General features: G+C 39.4%; 1 long non-coding RNA gene across 4 annotated transcripts; it reads left to right on the top strand.

Moving 5' to 3' along the window:
- Window positions 1–2,016: 2,016 nt before the first annotated feature.
- On the top strand, window positions 2,017–21,367 carry LOC140527791 (uncharacterized). 4 transcript variants are annotated; one of them, XR_011974921.1, is made up of 5 exons: window positions 2,017–2,616; window positions 3,460–3,512; window positions 4,425–4,532; window positions 18,579–18,702; window positions 20,900–21,367. It is a non-coding gene; the product is annotated as an uncharacterized lncRNA (long non-coding RNA). The 4 variants fall into 4 exon arrangements; XR_011974926.1 differs by lacking the exon at window positions 18,579–18,702 and having other exon boundaries at window positions 20,972–21,367; XR_011974923.1 differs by lacking the exon at window positions 18,579–18,702.
- The last annotated feature ends 461 nt before the right edge of the window (window positions 21,368–21,828 follow it).

The following is a 21,828-nucleotide window of genomic DNA, read 5'->3' as shown; positions in this document are numbered from 1 at the left end:
TCTCTTTCAGACTTAGATCTTGGTCAGTAGAGATTATTTAGTTGTGTACTGAGTGCTAATGCTCAGATATAGTTGTTTCTTATGAGGAAAACACTCGTATATGTTTAGTAGCTAGGAGCTATCCATAGCTGAAGTTTTTCCAATGAATAAGGAAGGAAGGGAAAATACCACAATGAGGACTGAATTACGCTTACCTCACCGAGCAGGACAGATTGCATGTGAACTCTTTGCTCAAACTCAGACCTCCTTAAAACTCTATGCCTTATCTTAGAGTCTGTTTTCTGCTTCTCTTTTAGCTTCCATTTGATGCTTCTCAGGTAACCAAGTGCTCTGGTCCCCAGACATATTTCCTGCCTTGGGCCTCCATTTGTTTTACATTTCATTCTACTATTTTGGCAACTGGTTCTCTCCTCCATACTTCTTGCCTCTTGCTTCTCATAATCCCACATAAAGGGGTAGCAGTGACATAGGGAGCTCTTTAGCTGATGGGGTTTAGACAAGAGCATAGCTGGCTGGACTCAAAACTCTCATGTGTCTGTCCGTCTGGCTCTTCTTTGTCTAGTTTGACCCCCTGTCTGTTGACTGATTGCCAAACCTTGCAGCATGAAACCCAGACGTTGTATCCTGCCAGCTCCACTCTTGAACTTTATTGTAAATCTTTGGCTTTGATCCTCCTCTCTCTGTCCTTTCCTCCCACCCATACAACCCACTGATCTTTCTGCCTGGCTCCTAGCATTGGCTTGGCCCATATTCCTGACTTTTATTTGTATTTAAACTTCTCTGCTTCCTTCTTCCTCACTCCCCAAGGATGAGTAGTTCACTTGGAGTCATGTCCTTGAGGATCTTGTCCGGCCACAGTCCTCATCAGACTTCAGCACAATCTGCTTATACTCTCATTATGTCCCACTAGCTAGAGGGAAACTGACAGCTATTAGGAGCATTCTCCATCAGCTCTGACTAGGGTTGAAAATCCTGGGGGAGGCCCGTAGCAGTTTGGAGAAAACAGTGTTCACACAGCTGCGAGCAGTAGTTAATTATCTCCCAGGTCCTAAGTATTGTCAAGATATTCTCTTCATATGAATAACTGAGGGTTTAGGCATGGTTGGAAGCCAGCACCTACTTGGGTGGTTAGGACAATGAGAAGTATGAAGGCAGCTGAGAACAGACTGTGGGTGGAATCCCATTAGGTTTGGGGTGATTTGTGCTGTGAGTTAGGGAGACAGTAATTAATTAATGGCACATATGCAAAGTAAGGGAATGTAAGTGAATGTGTATTGGGGGAGGGCAGCTTGTGTCTATTCCTTGGTAATTTTAGGGTGGGTGTTAGGCCTTCTGGTGCAGATTCTTATGGAATTTGAGGTATCTCCTTGAGCACGGATTCAAATTTTTTCCATCATAGATTCTTATAGCAATCTGGCAAAGCTTATGTACTCCTCAGAATATTATTTTTAAAAGCATAAAATACATAGGATTACAAAGGAAACCAATTCTATTGAAATATAGTTATTGAATTATTAAAAATCAAACTTGGAGGTTCTGGGTTTAAAAGCCTTGTCCTGGAATAAACTCCCATGAGGGGCTTTTACCAGTACACTCTTGTACAGCCTAAGGAGTAATTAATTCATGATCATGGACAGCTGTGCAGATGCTCCCTCTTCTCTGCTCTGATGTCTGCTTCCCCCAGGGATCTCAACTTTAAAAGCGATTATCAAAATGGCAGGCCCAGAAGACTAGACTAACCCCACTGAGATTGCAGCACATAGGGGAGTGAGGAAGAACCCAGAATACCTGACTGAAGTCAGCATGAAGGAAAGAGAGCAATTTGATGACTGTTCCAAGAAAAGATCTGTCCAAGACCCACTTAATCTGAAGTTGATTGCCCAAATGAAGCTGTTCTCTGGCTTCCCTGAGCCTTGGGATTCTACTCTGAGTATGCTCAGATGTCCTTCTGATATCATAATGGTGTCTACAGGGTCACACCCTAACCAGACAAGGGGTCATTCCCTGGCAACAAACTTCTGCGGATTTCTCCAGGAGCAGTGAGAGGTTTCTGATGACCAATTTTATGTCTGAACCAGAAACCAAAGGATCTGTTGGCAAAGATGGGAAATCCAATTGAACCAAGCACCTCCAATCACTTAATAGAAGAGATTGGTCTGGCATGAGCTATTGAGACTCAAAGGGACAGATATCAGCCTGCTCCTGAACTCCCCACCCCCACCAGGCTTACAGATGACATTTGTAAATCAAGATCTACTTCAACATCTAGTTAGGGCTACAAGTGCTTATATTGTGGTTTGTCCAGAGAAGGTCCCATAGGGTCAGAGAAATATCAAAGAACTGTGGTGATGAGGGCATTTAGAAGCAAATCCTTTACCCTCCTTCCATGCAGAAAAAAAGACAGCCCACTTGTACCTGTCCCTTCAATCTGGAATTACTAAGAGGCTGGGTTCTCAGGATCTGAGCCCTGGTAGACTTGGGGACCTCTTATATATCAAATTGGCCTAGAGGAAGATGGTAGCTGTATAACTCCAAATGAACCAGGTGGTTGTAAGAACAACTGACTGCCAGCTTTTGTGATCGAGACCAGTGACTCCAGAAATTAAGGCTTCATGGGTAACACTGGGGGAACACAAAGGGTATCTTATTGCTAGATGCCATGTGACTTCCCTCATGTTTCAGGGGTGCCTAGAGTTTGAGGGAGTGGCTTGGAAATAATTGTGTATTTCTTGGGAGGCACAGGGATCATTAGGTTCTGCTCTATTGCCAAAAAAATTATGTGGAAAGCAGGTGAAGGGATACATTTCAAGTTGTCTCTCTAAAAGCAGAGAACACACTGTAACCCCACAAATGGGCATAATAGTACGTCTTCAGTGCCAATAATGCAGAGATGCTACCTTTCCAACCACTTACCCAAGGATCCTGTGGTTAATTTGCCCCTACATGACGCCATCCACTCATATCATCCTCATTACCTGATTAAGTCCAAATCCTGGAGCAGAAACCATGCCCTGGAAAGACCTAACCCTTTAATAATAGCATTTATGTAGTGTTTTAACATATGTTATCTCATTTGTATATGTCATTGTACATGTGGTGTCTCATTTGATAATGAACTTTGGAACATCTTGCAGCCCCTTTATGCTGATATGAGTGCTTCCTGTAACTCTCCTAGATAGCTTTGGCCATTTCGCCAACAGTTGCCCTGGAAAGCTCCTCCTTCCAATCAAATTGGAAAGGGTGTGTCAATCAACTGCCCATGGTGCCAGTCACTGTCTCTGTGGCTTCCAGTTCAAAGCATCCTTCTTGAGCCATCATTCCCTTTTATATAGTGTCTCCCCAAATTAGAATGTTATTTCCTTCAGGGCTGTGCCTGCCTTGATATCCCCAGGGCATAGCTCAATGGTTTGCATACAGTAAATGCTTTAAAAAAATTTTTTAAATTATATTTTCCTTCAGGAAAGAAGTGATCCAGGAATGCTTGTGTTGAATTCCTGTGAAAAACAGAAGAGGTCTGTTTATTTATCCCTCTAGTTTCTCTGATTGTACTATTTATGTATCAAAAGAATATGGAGTTAGGGTTCTTCCATGACTGATCTCAATAGCTTTTTGACCTATCTCTATCCCTTCTTGCTGACCTCTTAAGTATCAGATAGTTATATTGACTGAAATAGATCTTCAGTAGGTATACTAATACAACCCCATTCAGATTTCAGAGGGGAATGAAGGCAAAACAACTTTCAGTAGTCATTTAGAAAATGAACTATCCCTTTGGTTTTTTCAACTCTTTTAGGACTTGTTAGATTTGGGATGAGGGAGATTAAGTAGTTCTTTACTTAATCACTTGCCCTGGCACCAAAAGGCCATCCTTTAATATCTGTATAATAGTGACAGCTGACAGTCACACAAAACCTTAAAGCATCCTGTGTACCTTATCTTATTTCAGCCTCACAACAACCCCCGTGTGCAATAGCTACAGTTACCAAGAGATGTTCAGTGACTTGCTCAGAGTCTTACACTGTTTTCTGATGTCAGAGACTGGATAGATACTCAGGTCTGACTTAATGAGCTGCTTCTCAGAGTGGTCTGCTTGTAAAGTTTGCGAAATACAAGTCTGAGTGGGAATTCCAGAATCCTTGGGTTGCATATTATGTCTTTTGGAGAGAATGAAGCCCCAAAAGGCTGAGGAAATGCTCATTGGGGGTAGCCATGACAGCAAAGAACCTTCTACTAGACGTTGAACTGCTACCTGTTATGGCTTGTGTTTCCCAACTTCACTGCAGCCTCACAAATCTCCTCAAGCATCCAAAGACTTTGTTGGACCCTTGCCTCAGAACAAGCGTTTTAGGGAATTAAAAAGATTGTTCTCCAGTCCCTGAAGGTAATATAACCAGACCTGTGAAATCTTTTTGTGTTGGAAATAGATACCTCTCACTTGGCAGTAAGACCTGAGCTGGTCCCCTCTCAAGGAGCCGTGTATATTTCATTGAAGCTGTCTACATAAAAACAAGGCAAAACCCAACAAAAAACAAGTAAGAAACTACCTTACCCCTAAACCAATATTATTTGGGGAAAAACAACCACAAAGGCCATATTTAAGGGTTGGTACTATATCACCTGAGGCTGAGGGGGTGGATCTAACATCTAAAGGTAGTAAGATTACAAAAATCCGGAGCATCTCTAATAGATTTGAAAACTCAACCACTGAGAGGTCAAGTGTTTTTCTTCAACTGCTTTAACTTCTCCATGATGTATATTTGATATGCAGCTAGGTGGTGTAGTGGTCAGAGTCTTAGATTTGGACTCAGGAAAATCTATGTTTGAATCCTATCTCAGAAACTAAGCGGCCCTAGGCAAGTCACCTAACTTTTGTCTGCCTCAGTTTCTTCATATATGAAATGGAGATAATAATTGCACCTCTTCCCCAGGGTTGCTGTAAGGATAAAATGAGTTAATGTTAATAAAGTCACAACACTGCATATGTTAATTGCTGCTGCTATAAAAACAACAACATTTCAGGCTACTGCAATTAGCCAAGTTGATGCCATGTCATAGAAGTTAGAATGTTGCCTATTTACCCATCTGAATGATATCACACCAAGAAAATTTTGCAATCTTGTAACCTTGCCTAGATCTCATTGAATTGATCCAACAATGATAGGCATAGGATTCCTATTCTCAAGCTTAGCTGCCTGCCATCTAATGAGGCACACACACACACACACACACACACACACACACACACACACACAGGTAAGGGCAGTTCTATCTCTGGTCAAGAATAGATGGTTTACTGGGGATATTGGAGGGGTGGAACTGAGGTTATAATGTTATGGTGGCAAGATACAGAAGGACTATTTATAGGTTCTTAAAACTGGAAGGAAATTCTGAATGAATAAATGAATAAAAAAGCATTTATTAAGTGTTTACAAAGTTCTGAGCACTTGCAAATACACTAGCAAAAATGGTCTCTACCCTCAAGGAGCTTATGTCCTTGTTGTTGTGAGAGACAACACACATTACGGAATGATGGTGTGAGAGGGACATTTTTGCTTTGGAAAGTTGTAGAGAGGGTGAGTTAAGCCATAGGGTCTCTATTATTTACAGGAACAATGGTAGAATTGATTGGTTATGAAGTCACAGAAATGATAAGGGGATGGAGAGCATGCATAAAGCCACAAGACTAGAAGCAAGAAAATGACCAGGAAGTATAGTTAAGCATGGCTGGAACTGGGGAAGAGGTTTAGAAGCCATTGAGATGAAATTCCTCATTTTATTGATGAAGGAAAATGAAATCTGGGGAGAATAAGTAACTTGCCCAATGTCATGTGGGTAATAAGACCATCCCTGTGGTCTCATTTTAGTGCTGGTGTCCTTGTTCTAAGTATGATACAAACCATCTTGGTCCCTTCAGTGGAGTGTCAAGAGAAGGAAGCTGAAGGGAATTGATCTGGGCTACACAAGCCTGGGAATCAGAAACAATGGACTTGGTCACTGAACTGACTGGACTTTACCACTCTTGTGAAAATAGACTGCTTCATCCCCTGCATCATTTACCCTCATAGCACCCAAGAGAGATCTGTAAGGGAATTGCCAACCCTCACCTCTCTTGGACGACGTACACCAGTCACAGCTCAGGTAAACTGAGGGGAGATTGGTAAGGCATGGACGAGATGGCTCTGGGAGGAAGGGTTCCACCCCTGTTTACTACCAGATACTTCCTGAAACGTGGCTGGAAAGTAGTACCAAAACTTGCTTAAACTAGTTTAATCTTGCTTGAGCTGCTTACGTAACTAAGGCGTACATGATACCATATAAGTGCCTGAGCTAGTTGGAATAAACGGAGTTGCCTCACATCTTTGCCTCCCGCCTCATTCATTACTCATAGCTCGCTCCTTCAGGGTCACAGGCTCTGCTGGTCAGATAAGACTTGTTGACTCAGGGTGAACAGCCCCCAAAAACCCCATTCAGAGATCCATCATTCTTTAAAGAAAATCTTCTGCATATTGAAGCCAAGATGGCGGAGTAGAAAGACGCACATACACATAGCTCTGAACCCACAACCCACAGAACGGCTAGAGGGGACCAACCCACGGTGAATTCTGCACCCAGAGGCCACGGAATATTGGAGCGAGGGAGATTTCTGTTCCGGAGAGACCTGCAAATCTCTCGCGGGGGGGTCCTTCGCGCTGTGGACTGGGCGCCAGGACTGGGAGCTGAGTGCAGCCCTGCAGCAGCCGCGACACCGTGAGGAAAAGATCCGAGCGGGCTACAGAGATGGGATATCCAGCAGCCACGCGGGTCCCTCCACCCACAGAGGGACCTGTAAACCTCTCACAAAAGGTCCGTCGCGCTGCAGACGCGGAGCCCAGCCCAGACCTGCGGCTCCGAGAGGTACAGATCCGAGCAGGCTTCAGAGACGGGATCTCCAGCGGCAGCACAAGCCCCTCCACCCACAGGTGACGAGAGTCGGTGAGAGAGTCTCTTTGGCGGGTCGAGAGGGGAGTGGGGTGCCCCCATGGCTCGGGCCCCCCCGGGAGATAGAAGCTGAGAGGTGGCTGCAGACAGGGTCTCCCTAAGCGGGCGGGAGCCTGGATCCATTGTGGAAGGTCTGTGCATAAACCCCCTGAGGGAACTGTGCCTGAGAGGCAGCCCTGCCCCGACCTGACCATCTGAACTTAATTCTCACACTGAATAGCAGTCCTGCCCCTGCCAAAAGCCCTAAGGCGGGAAGCAGCATTTGAATCTCAGTCCCCAAACGCTGGCTGGGAGGACCAGGAGGCGAGGTGGGTGTGAGGAGAATATTCAGAGGTCAAGTCACTGGCTGGGGAGAATGCCCAGAAAAGGGAAAAGAAATAAAACTATTGAAGGGTACTTTCTCGGAGAAAAGACACTTCTTCCCTTCCTTTCTGATGAGGAAGAACAATGCTTACCATCAGGCAAAGACACAGAAATCAAGGATTCTGTGTCCCAGCCCACCCAATGGGCTCAGGCCATGGAAGAGCTCAAAAAGAATTTTGAAAATCAAGTTAGAGAGGTGGAGGAAAAACTGGGAAGAGAAATGAGAGGGATGAAAGAGAAGCATGAAAAGCAGATCAGCTTCCTGCTAAAGGAGAACCAAAAAAATGTTGAAGAAATTAACACCTTGAAAACTAGCCTAACTCAATTGGCAAAAGAGGTTCAAAAGGCCAATGAGGAGAAGAATGCTTTCAAAAACAGAATTAGCCAAATGGAAAAGGAGATTCAAAAGCTCACTGAAGAAAATAGATCTTTCAAAACTGGAATGGCACAGATGGACACTAAGGACTTTATGAGAAAGACAGATATCACAGAATATAGCGAGAAGATTCGAAAAATGGAAGATAATGTGAAATATCTTATTGGAAAAACAACTGACCTGGAAAATAGAATCAGGAGAGACAATGTAAAAATTCTGGGACTACCTGAAAACCATGATCAAAAGAAGAGCCTAGACATCATCTTCCATGAAATTATCAAGGAAAACTGCCCTGAGATTCTAGAACCACAGGGCAAAATAAATATTCAAGGAATCCGCAGAACACCGCATGAAAGAGATCCAAACAGAGAAACTCCTAGGAACATTGTGGCCAAATTCCAGAATTCCCAGGTGAAACAGAAAATATTGCAAGCAGCTAGAAAGAAACAATTCAAGTATTATGGAAATACAATCAGAATAACACAAGATCTAGCACCCTCTACATTAAGGGATTGAAGGGAATGGAATAGGATATTCCAGAAGTCAAAGGAACTAGGACTAAAACCAAGAATCACCTACCCAGCAAAACTGAGTATAATACTTTAGGAGAAAAAATGGTCTTTCAATGAAATAGAGGATTTTCAAATTTTCTTGATGAAAAGACCAGAGCTGGAAAGAAAATTTGACTTTCTAACACAAGAATGAAGAGAACCATGAAAAGGTGAACAGCAAAGAGAAGTCATAAAGGACTTACTAAAGTTGAACTGTTTACATTCCTACATGGAAAGACAATATTTGTAACTCTTGAAACATTTCAGTATCTGGGTACTGGGTGGGAGTACACACACACACACATGCACACACGCACACATACATAGAGACAGAGTGCACAGAGTGAATTGAAGAGGATGGGATCATATCTTAAAAAAAAAAAATGAAATCAAGCAGTGAGAGAGAAATATTGGGAGGAGAAAGGGAGAAGTTTAATGGGGCAAATTATCTCTCATAAAAGAGGCAAGCAAAAGACTTATTAGTGGAGAAATAAAGAGGGGAGGCAAGAGAAAAACATGAGGTCTATCTCATCACATTCCACTAAAGGAAAGAATAAAATGCACACTCATTTTGATAGGAAAACCTATCTCATAATACAGGAGAGTGGGGGACAGGGGCACAAGCAGGGTGGGGGGGAGGATGGAGGGGAGGGCATGGGGAGGAGAATGCAATCCGAGGTCGACACTCATGGGGAGGGAAAGGATCATAAGAGAATAGAAGTAATGGGGGACAGGATAGGATGGAGGGAAATATAGTTAGTCCTATACAACACAACTAGTATGGAAATCATTTGCAAAACTACACAGATTTGGCCTATATTGAATTGCTTGTCTTCCAAGGGGAAGGGGTGGAGAGGGAGGGAGCTAAAGAAGTTGGAACTCAAAGTGTTAGGATCAAATGTAATGTTCTTACCACTGGGAAATAAGAAATACAGGTTAAGGGGTCAAGAAAGCTATCTGCCCCTACAGGACAAAAGAGAAGACGGAGACAAGGGCAGGGAGGGAGGATAGAGGAGAGAGCAGATTGGTCACAGGGGCATTAAGAATGCTTGGGTTTGGGGGGGGGGAGGGGATAAAAGGGGAGAAAATTTGTAACCCAAAATTTTGTGAAAATAAATGTTAAAAGTTAAATTAAAAAAAAAAAAAAGGAAAATTTTCTGCCTGAATGATCTACCTTCATACCTCACATCATAGTGGACAGCTAGATGCCATAGTACGTAGAGTATTGGACTTAGTATCAATAAAACCCAAATGTTATTCTTGCATCTGTCACTAGTTCTGTGATTTTTGACACATTAATCTCTCTGACCCTCAGTTTTCTTATCTGCAAAGTGTTGGATTTGGTGGCCTCTAAGGTCCACTTCTAAATCTATGATATCATGAAGACCTCACCAAGAAGCTCAGTTTTGGTCTGCCCTCTTGATTGGTCTCCAGACTAAGGTTAATTTCTACATTTCAAATTATCCTCAATTTGAAAGTCAGTCAAAGGTAGTCATTAGCATACTTGAGCTATAATCCTACCTTCTACTAGAATGATTATTCAGTCCTTCTACTTGAAACACAGTTCTATTCTGTTCAATTCATTTCTTCAGATGGAATATCACTTCCAACAAATTTATGGTTGTTACCTTTTAGTTCATTTCTATGCTTATCCCTTACACTGGCATTCCATGGATAATAAATGACTTATATGGTCAGCTGAGAAGCCCAAAATTACTCATGAGAAATGCTTTTGGCAGCCAAAGACAATAGATACAACTTCACAGGAGTCTTTTGCAAATAGCGGATCAGATATGGCTATGAACATGGAACTTCTGCAATTGATAGACCTTCAAAGTAGCTGGCAGATTTCCTCTCCTGAAGCTATTTCTTCTCTATTCAAGAGGTAAACCTAGTGGGTACCAGCTACAGCTTCCTCTGTTTCTTCAAGGGCATTCATCCTATATTCCATTAGTCTGTTCTACCATATACATTGACCTAAAGTTACCTAAACCTGGAAGATCAGCCTCTCTACTATGTAATATTCGTTAAAGGCCAGGAAGAAGTCATAGTGAGGAGAATCCTTGATTTTAATAGTCACAGAGATTACCTGATGGGGTAGGAAGATTATGGACCAGAGGAGGGAACCTGTAAGCTGGCTCATCACCTTTATATCCCAGAATTAGTGAAGGCCTTCTATCAATAGCAGCACATCAAGCCCAGCCTTCTATCAATATTACATCAAGCCTAGGCCCAACTGAAGTTATAGTGTGTATCATCTTCTAACTTCCGTAAAGTTTAATTGTGATATGGTAAATTTTTCATCTGAGAGAATTTTGGTTAAATCTGCTTTCTCATGGATTCCATGAGGGTCAATGAAAATAATGGTGGCCGGGAAGGGAGTATGAGCAGGGCTAGAAGCCATGTTTAGCCAGGGCATGACTAAGGCTTAAAACTGCATAGATTGCCATAGGGAGCTCTCAAAAGTGATAAGTTAAACTGACTCTTTGTCTTTTACTCAGTACCTAATTGGAGAAGCACCCTGCCTCTGACTAGCCTTTCTTTTGAACTTGCTAAAGATTTTTGCCTTTAATACTGCTTCTATTTCTGACACTGTTTCCTGCCTCTGGCCCATTCAAGTTCATTGACCTTTTCTGACTAGGTCCTCAAAATTTGATTACAGTATTTGTTTCTGACCTTCATCTTTACTGTCTTCCCTACTCTTTAGCATTGTATAGGAAGATATGAACAATAATCTCAAAGGCTTAGACATTAATGATGCAAAACTGGAGGGATCGTCTGCATAGACAAAATCCTGGATTGCTCAAAGTATATATACACCTCATCTTTTGCTATTTTAGCATTCTCTTCCAAGTGCCGTACCTTTGTGATAGCCCATATGAACTGGAATTTGTACAGCATCCAATGACAATTTTATCTGCTGTCAATCTACATCACTTGCGCCTACTCTAAGCAGGAAACTCTTTCTTTTGCTTTTCTCTTTTTTCCTAATAAAACTTAAAACAACAACAACAACAACAACCTTGTGTTTCTGACCTCTGTCTCTACTGGGATTCTTCCCTACCCTTCTCAGAACTCTCCAAGCAAGGGAGTGGATTATTTAGCACTCTGGACCAGGCCCAGCTTTGGCCCTTTCCTGACTACAGTGAAGGCCCCATCCAATCATGAGACCAAATAGAATGAATGATCCACTCAAAAATAGGTTTCATTTTATGAATCCTTCTACATTGACTCTTTCCAGGACTTTGGCAATAGTTACACAGGAATTCAACAAGTGGACTTTTGGCCACAAACCCTGGACATCCCTAATCCTGCTGTAGTCTCCAAGATGTCCAAATTTCAGGAATCAAATTCTTTCCTACTTCACAGTAGGTATCCATCTTTAAGAACATACTATACCTTATCCCAGAGAGATCTTCATTCTGAAATTCAGCAGGGTCTAGTAATGTATTTAAAATTGGCTTCAGGAGGAAAGAACACAGTAAGATGGTAAAGAAAAGAAAATGTCCATCAGAAGCTTCATGCAATAAATGAAATTTCTCTACTATTCCTCTACTGGAGAGAATAGAAAAATTAGTCCTGTGGCAACCAACTATTTCTGTTAATTGCATTACTGACCCTTAATGTTAACATTCTTCCAATGATGCTATGAATTATTAGACATCACCATCTTTGAAAAAATCAAAATTTCCCATTCTCCAATGTACACTGGAGAGGTATGTGATAAGCATAAGCCCTCAAGATTATAATAAAGAATGGTGGATTTGGATCAAGAGGACCTCTGTTTGAACTCTACCACTGCTGTGTGTCCTAGAGAAGAGCAGCTAACCTGTCTGTTTCCTTATCTATAAAATGTGCATAACGTTTATACGAGTGTTTCCCTCAAGATCAAATAAGATGATGAATGTAAAGCAATTTGTAAACCACAAACCTATGTATAAGTGTGAGCTATTATTGACTTTGAGTTCATAGCTGTTTCTACTCGAGCATTCCTTCTTTCTATGTCGATCTCCAGGGACCATTATCTATTCGTTTTTATGTCTAGCCCAGCACATTACTCAAAGCAGGCACTTAATAAATGTTTATTGAATGAACATTGAATACTGAATGAATGAATGATGATTATCAGTACCAGTGAAGTGTCTACAATATGTAGATCATTGTCATGGATTCTGGATTATCCGTGACTTATTTCTCCAAGAAGTTTAAAGGATCAAATTATAAAGAAATCTATAAAATTATTACTTTTTTATTTTTGTAGATGATAGTAGTGCTTTCTTTAGGAGAGAGTAAATCCTGATGAATGTTCAAGCCTCATGTTTTGGACTACCCTGGTATTTCTGATGTTTAACTGTGTTTGGGAAATGCCCATCTAGCGCTTAAAAAAAGGGAAAAAGTTCAAATGCATATATAACCACCTGGCAACTTTCCCTTCCTCTGTAGGAATCAAACTCAAGCCCACTTACCTATAGTTTATAGAAAATGTCAATTCTCTTCCCTTTTTTGAAGGCTGAGGTGACATTTGCCTTTTTGTATCACACAAACCTTTATTCCTTTCCACCCACAATCTATCATGTATTAATTGCATTGAGTCAGAAATCATATCCACCAATTCTTTCAATACCCTTGGAATCTAGTTCATTTGAATCTGATAGCTTTAACTTGCCCTCTTGGTCTCTCCCTACTTACCTTGGATTTTAACTCACAGAATATGGAATTTGGAAGATAATTGAGCAGCTATATAGTCCATACTGTATGTGAAAAGAATATCCACTATAACATATCCAACAAGTGGTTTGAAGACTTCCAATGAGGGGAAACTAACCACCTCCTGAGTTAGGCCATTGCACTGTTGGAGAACTCTCATTGTGAAGAGAGCTATCCTAGTGTCTAGCCTAAATTTATTTCTTTATAATCACAGTCAGGATTCAAAAAGGTCTTAACAGAATGGAACCTTAGGTTTAATCTAATGAAATTAAAATCTGCAGGGAAAATTGTAAATTCTCAGGTGAAAAAAAAGCAATCTAAATACAAGATGGAGGAAACCATGTTTAGACAATGTCCTCAGAAAAAGTTGTTGGGTTTTTAGTGGAGCACAAGATCAACTTGAATAAAATGCGATAGAGTAGGCAAATAACGACCTAAAGTAATCATAAGCTTATTTAAGAGACTGATCATGCCTAGGATTAGGGAGGGGATCATCATGCTTTATTCTTTTCTGGAGTAATATGCTCAAGTGTGGGTACCACATTTCGAGAATGATGTTGATCTCAGCATGCAATAAAAAAAAAAAAACCAAACTAGAAAACTCAGCCAATTAGTGAATTCAAAAGTAAGCACAAAAAAGAAAATATTGAAAATTAGAGGGGAAGTAGTTAAAATGGAAAATGGTAAGTCCATTAAAATAATTGACTGAGGAAATAAAAGGAAGAACCAGGATTTGAACACAGGTCCTCTGACTCCAAATTTTGCAGTCTTTCTATTAATTTGTGCTATCTTCAACTCAGAAGTGTTCTGATTCTGTTATTTTAAAAAGGATGTGGGTACAAAGAGATCAAAGAAAGGAAAAGATCTTTGCTTGATAATAGAAAAAAAAAGCAACTCTACTTAAGTCTGGCTTCTGTTTTCAAGGAAAAGGATCTTCAGACTAGTGATAGAGTAATGATACTTAACAGGAAAGTAAAACCTAAAGTGGGAAGAATGTTCGCAACACCAAAAGAGATGGTGAGAACATTTACCTACTTTTAAAAAATTATAATCACTAGGCCAGGAATTTCTGTATTCCATGAATACAGAATACAAGAAAAACTGGCAGACATGATGTTTAAGTGACCTTTGATAATTTGTAGAGGATGGGAAACATACCAAATGGCTAAAATTGGGCAAATCTATTCATTTTCAAAAACTAGGTTAGTGAGTCTGACTCAAGAGATAATGAGTGAAGACTTAGAAGGAAAAGTGTTATCAGTCAATGTACAAATTCTTGGGATTTGGAGAAAGGCTGGAGGAAGCAAAAAGTGTTATTTGACTTAATCTGTACGTCCCTTCTGGGCTCCATTTACCATAGGAATATCTCTGGATGAAGGTTATATAAAAATGTAACAATTTTTTCCTTGGATGATAAAGTCATAGAGTTTTAGAGTTAGATGCAATCATTTCTTGTTACATTGTGACTAGGACAAAAATTTATAATTAGACATGAGATAAATTATATTATAGACTGAAATTGGACAGTTTTAATTATGCAAAACATTTTAAAAGATTTTGGACAAACAAAATGGATATGGCTAGAATCAAAAGAAAAGATTCAGGAAAGCGAGACTAAGCATCAAACATTACCAAAGAGTATTAAATCTGAAATGGGTATGGAATTGAAACATTTTTACAAAGTAAGTGCCATTCGCCCAAAGAGACATAAACAAAGAATATTAACCAACACTTCAAAAGAAGACATACAAACTATCAATAGCCATATGAAAAAAAGTATTTTATATAGTTGGCAGTAAGATAAATGAAAATTAAAATAACTCTTGAGATTTCATTGTAAAGTTATAAAATTGTTAAGCACAATAAAGATGGAAAAAGACAATATTTGTAGGGTTGTAGGAAGACACACTAATTCACTGATTATGGGATTGTGAATTGGTCTAATTCTGGGAAATAATTTGGAATAATGAGAGGAAATTTACTTAATTGATACAGCAATCTCACAACTATAATTAAACTATATTGCAGTCAGTGACATAAAGAAAAGTTTTATATGGACCAAATTGTTCATAGAAGCATTGTGTATAATAACAAAAAGCTTGAAACAAATTAAACATCCAACAATTAGGGGATGGCTGAACAAGTTATGCCATCTAAATATAATGGAATATAGCACCATAGGGATTGGTGAATGTCAAGAATTCAGAGGAAAATGAAGATACTTCTATGAAAATGATGTGGATTGAAGAAATTACCACCAAAAGAGCAACATACTCACTGACTATATAAAGATAACAACATAATGGAAGATAACAAAACTTAGGTCAATTTTAATTGATGTTATTTTCAGAATACTATATAAAATGTATAAAAAATGGATAGCGTGAATCTGATTCTTGTATAAATAGTTCCAGACACCAAGAGAGTGACCTTCTAATTGGGGAAAGTTGAGGCAAGTTGTGGTACATAAATATAATGGAATGTTACTGTATTGTAAGAGAGGAGTGTGCTAGAGGCAGTTTGAACCTGCTCAAGAGATTCTCTTGCTAAATTTTTAGTATCAGCACTTATACTTCCAGAATCAGCAAATGTTACATACAAACCTTGACTTATTATTTTGTTGATTGTCTAGAGGTAATTAGAAAGTAATGGAGAAAATGTTTATGATCTAGATTAAGCTGAAAGGTGTGTTGTGGATACATTTTTTTTCATAAAAGTGGTTGAATATTTCTTAGCACAACCCTGGATTAGAAATGATGAAATTAATAGCTTCAAAAGAAATTGGGAAGACATCTTTAAAATACAGAGCACTGTGGATAGAAGTAGGAGAAAAATTTATACAAAGATATGACAATAAAGAAATACAACTTTGAAAAACTGTAATTCTGATTGGTGCATTGGCAAACTATTGGTACAAAAAGTGGATATGAAGGAAGGGGGGAGAAGAAATATATCTACTATATACTCTGTGCTAAGTGCTTTATAAATATTATCTCATTTGATCTTCACAACAATCCTACCTTCATTGTGAAGTTCAGGAAACTGAGTCTGACAGAAGTGACTGGCCCAGGACCATACAGTTTAGAAGTATCTGAGGTCAGGTTTGAACTTTTCTTCTGACACAAAACCCAGTGCTTTATCCACTCTTCCACCAGCTGCTTCCATGCAATGTCACTCACCTCCTGACAGAGAAGTGATAAACTTAAAGTGTAGAAACACAAATTTTTTTACATGGCCAAGGTTGAAATTTGTCTTGTCAGACTGTGTAGATATGAATGGAGGAAGTTTTATTTTGGAGTTTTGCTTTTTAAAACTTGCTCAGTGGTGATGGTAAGGAGATAGTGGAAGAAACAGAATAATAAAATAAAAAAAAAACCCAAAGTGATATGAATGATATGATTGATAAGCCACATTTACTTTAATTTACTAGTGTGCAGTGGTGGTGCTCTGAATGAAAATTCAGGCATAGAAGTACATTGCCAAAGGGCACTGACGAACACATACTCAACATATCTTGCTACTAAATGATGCTAAATGATGAACATATCTTGCTACTAAAGATAAATATTTTAATATACTGCCTTAATGGGGTTGGACTACTATTGATGTTACTATTATTTGGCATGAAAGTAGAGTATTCTTTTTAAAAATATGTTAAATATGCAAGGTTTAAATTGGATACCATTTGTATTTTTAAATCTTCACATTGCTAACATACCAATTTTGTTATTGTTCAGTTGTGTCCAAGTTTTTGTGACCCCATTTGAGGATTTCTTGGCAAAAATAGAGGAGTAGTTTGCCATTTCCTTTTCCAGCTCATTTTATAGATGAGGAAATAGTAGGCAAAGAGAGCTAAGTAACTTGTTTAGGGTTATGTAGCTACTAAATGTCTGAGGCCAGATTTGAAGTCAGGATGAGTCTTTCTGACTCCAGACCCAGTACTCTAACCACTCAATCACTTAGCTGCCCTAAAACACCTATGCTATGTAATAAAATAAATTAATTTTTAAAGATAATAAATATAGATATATAAACATACATGGGTGAATAGATAAAAAAACGAGGGAACACAGAAAAGAAGTAGCTGCTTAAAGATATCTGCATTTTGAAAGTCTTTTTTCAAGTTTAATTAATAGCGATTGAAATGTAATCTATTTTGTTATTATTTAATGAATACATAAAGCCTTCCCTGGGTAAAAAATAGTAATGAGTTCTCCATCACTATATCTATTCAAGTAGGCAATGTATGATCATCTCTTAGACCTGGATTATAGGTGATTCCTACAGTGAGGGGGAGCTTGGCTGAAAGTTTCCAACTTTCTATGATTCTATGATTCTATTTGAACTTAACTCTCTACCCTTAACAAATGAGTAGCCTGTGTTACCCCATTTCAAATTCTGCCAAATTGTCACAAGCTTCTCTGTATATTCTCCTAATGTGGTTCCCCAAACACCTTCTTATCTGGTTCAACACCTGTAACAGAGAATCAAAGTAGTGCTAACATCAAAGTACAGCCAGTTGTCTACTGGATAAAGTATTTATTAATTGCTTCTTATGTGCCAGGCACTGGAGATACAAATACAAGCAAGAAAGTGTAGCATGAGCTCTAGCCTTCATCTCACAGAGAGATACGGACTATATCTCCCCCTCTCAGGGTTCTAAGGGTGCCCCTCAGGGATCGAGGTCTTCCTTCTCTAAAGCCATTGTCTTGAGCCCTCATTTCAATATGATCTCCACAGTGGTTAGCCACTATTGATGAGCATCCCAGTTCCATTTCAAGAATTCACTTTTACATAGCAAGAACATAAGTACTAACATTTCCCCCTAGCATCTTGAGGGAACACTCTTCCCTGTAGTACCTCAGTGTCTGGGGAAAATGAGCTTAGACTTGGTAAAATTTTTACGTATAATTGATCCCACAAGAGTCACATCCAAATTCAAGTGTCATGGCTGAATGAGTCCCCATCACAGTTTTTGCTGGGCTGGATCTTTCTCCCCTAGTCCTCAAAGGTAGACCTGATTGCTGCAAATCTATCATAGACTCCACTTCTGGATCTGCTGATGACTAGCTCTCCTGATCTTTCTAGGTTCATATGTTTGTAGTCACCTCCATATCCCAAAACAAAAGAACAAAAATCAAGGCAAAGAACCTGGATCCAAGGGCTACATGTTGGCCTTGGGTAGGAAAAGCTAGAAGCTTCTCCCTCACAGCATTGTCTCACCAGAATGTCATCAAAAGGGAAGTAGTCAAACCAAGAGAAGGAATAGGACTGGATAATACATTACAAAGGCATTGATTTCCTTATATTCCCCTATATGCTATGTTCTCCTATAGTTTGCTTTATTCCCCCAGTTCTTATTATACAGCCACATAAAGAAGCCTATAAAAGAGGCTTCTATTCACAAAATGAAACCAGTTATAGAGCATGCATGCTTTAAATACTTCTAAGGCACTTCCACTACATATCATCATGAATCTCCCAGAAGCAGCTTCCCTTGCCTCTTCTACATGAAGAATTATATTGATAGCACTTTGCCCATGCTCATTAGGACAAGGCACAATGGCCAGTCCCCTTCTCTAAAAGAAATTTCCTGTCCTCAGGGAATTGGCATTCAAACAGGGGAAGACAATCCATAGAGAGGTGCTGAAAAATCAGTAGTGAAGAAGGGGCATCATGACGGGTGAGAAGGATGTGGACTCTGGAGAACATCAAGGCAAGATAGAGGTAAAGAGAATCTTCCTAAAGTGGTTGTCCTGGGGAAGGAGTTATCAAATGGAAGAGGAAGGCTTTTCCCAAGAAGGTGATGGGGCAAATAAGCAGAAGCCCTGTTTAGTACAGTGCCTGGCACATAGTAGGCATTTAATAAATGCTTGTTTCTTTCCCTTCCATTTCATTTTGCCTTCTCTTAAGCCATAATCATCAGGCCATCTCTCTGCCTACTTGCATATAACTCCAAGTCTCCACTTCTATCCAGAGTTAAAGATCCCACCATCCCTGTAATCCTGGGCTCTGTTTGGTAAGCAATTCCATTCCCTCCTCATAACTCACCTCAATCTTAAATTCTTCCCCAGGTCCTTGTTTGGCTTTCTTAGGTGAGTTTTCCTCCTGTCTCCCCCAGGAACAGGCCCCTCTCCTCTGCATTCTGGACATTTGTTTTTGTATGCCCCATCCCCACCCCCTTCATTCCTTCTTTGGGTGTTATCTTCTGTAATTAGAATATAAACTCCCTGAGGGCAGTGACTATTTGACTTGCTTTCACTTATATCCTCAAACTTAGTAAATACTTAAAATATTTAGTAAATGTTTTCTCCATCTCTCTAGGCCCTATGTGGCACAGTGGATAAAATGTTGTCTTTGGAATCAGGAAGACCCGAGTTTTGATCCTGTCTCAGATACTTTCTAGCTGTGGGACCCTGGGCAAAGCACTTAAGCTCTCTTACGTTTAATTTCCTTATCTAAACTGGAGATAATGACAGCACCTACTTGGCAGGGTTGATGTGAGGAGGATCACATGAGAGCTAAAGTGCTTTACAAACCTTAAAACATTATGTAAAGGCTATTATTATTATCATCTAAGTAGTCTGTTCTATTGATCTAGTTTTTGGTGAATATCCCATAGTTTGGATAACTATTGCTTCATAATATACTTTGAGTTATGGAAGTGCAACTTCACATTCATTTCTACTTTTAAAATGATTTTTTTTGAGATTCCAGGCCTTTTGTCATACCAAATCAGTTTTGCTATTATCTTGTCAACTTCAAAAAAGTAATCCCTTTAGTTGGTAGTTGCACAGACCCCTCTTTAAGGTTGTCCTTGCTTAGCCTCTTTGCATTGGTGGAATGGGTGTCTGGACTGGGTCAGTGCCCAGAGTTAACTGGGAGTGGAGGAGAGAGTGCCTGTCCTGGATAGTTTTCTAGTGTCCTTTCACCCTGGCAGAGAATGTTTCCATCATTACTGGCTTTGAGCTCCAATTTTCTGCTGTCCCCTCCCCCTCCACCCAGCTGCTGACTTCTTCCATTGGTGTTACTGGAGAAGCAGGACTTTTAGGCTGAATCACTGCTGGGTTTGTATTAGAGGGAGAATGAACACTCAGGGACCTCTACATCCAGACCCTGAAGCACTACCCTGACTTTACTTGTTTGAGGAATGGAGGAGCACCCAAGATGCTTAAATTCTTTATCTTTATCTTATTCTATAAGATTTTCACCTTGTATGATGTTTCTGTTTTCTTGTCCTGCATTTTCAGCTTTAGTTACTCTATAGCTGGGGTATGATTCTTTGTTCTGAAATTTGGCAGTTGAAATTAATAGAAAAAAACTCCTACTTCATCTTGCTGATCAGGTGAAAGTAATTATTGAATTCTTAACAGTCAAGATAATATAATGATGCAAGATGGAAGCTGGAAGGGAAATGATTAGTATTTTTTTCTTTACTTCAAACCTTGAGGCAGAGAAGGGAGTAGAATAAAAATTGTTTAAGGAAATTAAATCACTAGCATGTAATGGCACTGTTAATGACAATCAACTTAATTATAATAATTTATAATAGAATCACTATGTGATGATTTCTAAGTATCATTCAATAGATCACAACAAGGCTGACCCAGTATGTCTCATGTAAGTCCTTTTTTAGTGACTAATATTAATTTTCAGAACCTCCAGGAATAGCATGTGTAATCTGTTATTAGCCAGTAAAAATTAGTAAATAATTTTGAATAAGGGAGCATCTGGCTGTCACTAAGTGTAGCATTATTAGATATTATAGAGAGACTTGGATAAATGGCACAATTGGGAATAAAAACTCCTAATTAAAATTTTTCATCAAGGAGGTGTAGATTTTTAATTTTGTATACAAGTTGATAATTAAAACCTAGCTTTTTTTTTCTCTCCATTTTACTTTTTTGTTGTTGAACACTCCCAGGTCTGTGACACTGGCTTATAGTTTCTCCCCTGCCTTGGAGCACTAACCCTGCTTCTACCTCATCCTCCACAGCCAGATTCCAAAAGCATCCCTTGTGGAGACACAAGCTGTCAACACCCAGTGACCTACTGGAAGACCCAGGAAAGGAAGTTCTCACAGCCAAAGACTTTGATGCTATTAAATGGCTCAGCATCAGAGATAGAAATGGTTTCATCAGTGCAAATCACAGTAAATATGGTGCATTAACATCTTCTTTTACCTTACATCCTAAAGACCACTGGGCTTTCACTGCAGGGGAGATTTCATATACATGTTGTCTTCCTCTATTAAAATGAGTTCCTTAAGACCAGGATTTATCTTAAATTTCTATTTGTATCTCTAGTACTGAGTCCAGTGTTTTACATATGGTAAGTACTTTAAAAATGCATTTTCAATTATTTATTTTTTTAATTTGTTCTGGAGTGGTTCTCTCCCCTTTCTTTGAAGAAACATGCAATATTTATTTGATGCCCTTTTCATTCAGAATCCTTTATACTTTGTAAGTTAGTGAATTTCCAAATAAAGTATTGTAGTAATCTGACTTTCTTAGTAAAACTGTGATAGCCGTAGAACAAAAGTTGGATGTTCAGTCCTGTGTGGGCCAGTTAATGTTGTTCTCTTTTTGGTCTCTCAATACACCCTTAATTAACTTCAGCCATCCCCAAAGCATGACTGCCAATGCACGTTGTTGATCCTGGATTGATCATTGGAAATCCATCACCACTAATGTAAAAACAGCTTGAAATTCAAACTGTATTGATGATGACTCAGCAAGACCTTTGCATATGAAGGACAACTTTTAAAAATATTTCTCTTTTACAGAAGAAAAATATTAGGCAGCAATTGGGTGACTTGCTTCAGACTGTATGAAAAATTGGCTGACAATGCTT

This window comes from Notamacropus eugenii, chromosome 1 (genome assembly GCF_028372415.1).
Source record: "Notamacropus eugenii isolate mMacEug1 chromosome 1, mMacEug1.pri_v2, whole genome shotgun sequence".
Lineage (NCBI taxonomy): Eukaryota > Metazoa > Chordata > Mammalia > Diprotodontia > Macropodidae > Notamacropus > Notamacropus eugenii.
The sequence above is the reverse complement of the archived record's forward strand: the minus strand, read 5'-3'. Positions and strand labels throughout refer to the sequence as shown.